The sequence below is a fragment of the Symphalangus syndactylus genome, chromosome 15 (genome assembly GCF_028878055.3).
Source record: "Symphalangus syndactylus isolate Jambi chromosome 15, NHGRI_mSymSyn1-v2.1_pri, whole genome shotgun sequence".
Lineage (NCBI taxonomy): Eukaryota > Metazoa > Chordata > Mammalia > Primates > Hylobatidae > Symphalangus > Symphalangus syndactylus.
Window position 1 is genome coordinate 57631205 of NC_072437.2, and position 3099 is coordinate 57634303.

Below are 3099 nucleotides of genomic sequence, written 5' to 3' on the forward strand. Positions count from 1 at the left end.
CCTATCTTCACTGAGTTAAAAAAAAATAGGATGAGACAAGCCTAATCTCCAGAAACAGGTTAAACATGTCAATATTGCAACATGGTAAATAGAGGAGAGAATATTAAAAGTTTATAGAATATTCTTTCCTCAAGGTCATTAGGAAAAAGACTCTCATCCTTATAAAGGGTTTGTTTAGATAAGTATTACACCAAAGATAAGAGAAACACTGGCGAATCCAAGGTGACTTCCAGTCTTACTTTGTATTCTAAGGAATAATGCATTTATTTTTGAAATGATATTTAGGATCAAAATAGAAGGATGTCACAGAGACTGATCCAGCTGGCAATAGGGAGAAAATATTTCAATAATTCTGGTGAAACTGCAGGGAAAAGCAAGTTATTGTGTATGTGAGTAAGCAAGGAAAATAGTAGCTGAGACTGATTACTTCTTACCCCAAATGGATGTGCCACTGCTATGGAGAAATTCCATCTAGTCTTTAAAATGAGTGTGAACTAAAGTAATGTAAAGAGAAGCTAGCCGAGCACAGCTAATCAAAATCGATCAGAAAGCATTATACTTAGCATTGTGCTTGGTTCTGTATAGAATCAAATTAAATGGAACTAGGATCTTACCCTCCAAAACTCCTGCTTCCATTTGTCAACTACTCCTTTGCCTGTTTTTCTGATATTAAAAAAAAACTTCAATACTCAACAGAGAATGTAACTTTCTTCTTGGGAAGTAATTCTTGCTGGTTCAGTACAACTGAACCTGTGATCTCTTATTTAGGGTAAATATGGTCAAGAAATAAGAGGAAATATGGGGAAAATAAATTAACAGTGAATAATTAGTCTTCTTTGTCAGAAACAAAAATTCACTTATGATGCTTTCCTGTGCACAAAAGGGAATACATTTCTGAGTATGAAATAACCATAGATATTTTGTATCTGCATGTCCTACATTACAGGTGACATAAAAACGTTCCTGAAGTAGTGGCAATGCTAATGATTTTATCACAACAATGTGCTATTACTTTCAGTACAGCCAACTAATTTCTCCACTTGACTCCTTCACACTCTTACAAGGAACAACAGGGAATCATTTGTGACAAAGTTTCATTGATGAGGACAAATTCTGATGTGAACTTAGCTAATGGGCTTTCATCTTATGATGGATATGAAATGTGAGAGGTCAACAATGCCATCTTAGTTGAAGGAGAACATAAGGACACACTATTTATCCGTGTTCAAAATTCATGAACAAAAGACATTCTGTTTCAATAATGATAAACTGCCAGCAGGAAACTTATAAAAGGATATTCTCCACTTTCTCTTTCTGAACAGTTATTAAATATTAAACTGACACAGGCATCATTTTGGTTTTGATGTTTAAAAAACATAATACCTTTATACCAGAGGCTAATGAAGATTAATTTACTTTATTGTTGCTCATGTATATTTAGCATGATAAATGTATATGTGTGTACATGTACATATATAAATATATATGGGAGATATATCATGTAAACATCTTTAACCTAGGGAGTAATAGTTGCTTCAATATCCTGTATCTACTCTTCCTAGCTAAAACACAAGACCACAGTCTATTGCACACAGGCCAGCACACATCTCCTGGCATAGTACAGCAGGGTCAGAAACATCTAGAGAGTCATAGAATGTCAGTGTCACAGCACAGCCTGGGCAAGCTGATTGAACTTTGTTTATACTGGGATTGTAGAATGTTTGAGTGTTACTGAATGACTGTTCTGACAGATGAGGAAACCTGAGTAAGAGGCTTTAACATAAGTCAGACTTTATTCTGTAAGAGACCAGCACGCATCTTTCAAGAAAAGAAAGAATGGTTAAGATGTGTTTAATAAAACATTGTGTCTCACATAGTTTACCTTCTAACCTAGCTTCCATGCACTCATATAGTGAGGCAAGAAGCCTGCAAGAAGAGTTTAAAAATAAATATTGGGATGTTGAAAATATGATTCTTATTATTTAAGCCATGGTTGTATTATTAATGTAAGCCTTCAATGACTTTACAAAGGCTGTTCAAGGGCAATAGCAAGGGAGTCAGCAGCATTATCACTTTTTCAGTGTTCACTGGTATTAGATTTGCAAACTTGTATAGTACAAGACATCATCCTAGTGGAATGAAGCTGAAAAGGAGAGTAGAGTATGCAAAGTTGTAAAATACCACTTGGATGATCAAAAAATGACTTGGCAAATGTGTAAAGGAAACTCAAGTTTTCATAGTACAGGCTTCAAGGCACATAAATCCTCTCTGTATTCCATTATTAAATATGTCTGCAGGTCAAGATTAATAGTATCTCAGAAACAGAGATTACATACAAATAAGAACACCATAGCCCATTATAGTTATCAATGTGGAATCAGAGTTTAAAGTCTTAACTCTCAGATTAATGTTCTCCATTCTTTAGATTCTTTTTCATTACCTAGGAAAGCACTTCTAGTATAAACACACATATTAAAGACACTATTCAACCTGTAGAAGAAGATGACTATGCCCTGGTAGTATCCCTGCAGCTCACTTCAAACAGCTAGTGTCTGCATCTGTCTCTCTACATTCTTTATAGAACAGTAGATGGCTGCTTTGTCCAGAGGCCAGAAAGGCAAATGTGCCTGTGAATTACAACTCCAACCCGCTACGCGAGCTCTTCCTTCACCCTTCACCCTCACAGCTCCTCAGTTCCCAACCCACCCAAGTAGCTTCAACCTAAATACCCTTGTCCCTCACACTGAAAGGGTGTTTTACAGCATTTCCCAGAATTTCCATAGGGGATTAAGCTCCACTTTCCCACAATGGGAACCGGCTTAGTAATAATTTATTTTTTTTACTCCCCTCCTTTACCAATATCACTTCCCACTTCCCCGCCACCCTATGTTTCCTGCAACTGCAAAATAGCCTACATAATTTTACATTCCCGTCTCAGGGTCTGTTTTGGGGGGAAACTCAATCACACTGCTCTATGGCTGTTTTATTAAATTTAGTTTTCATGAACCAGAATGTAGTACAGAACAAAATATGGTATGGTCCCAATGCACGATTTTGGAGGAATAAATGAATTCGAAATTATGACTTATGGAATTAGGA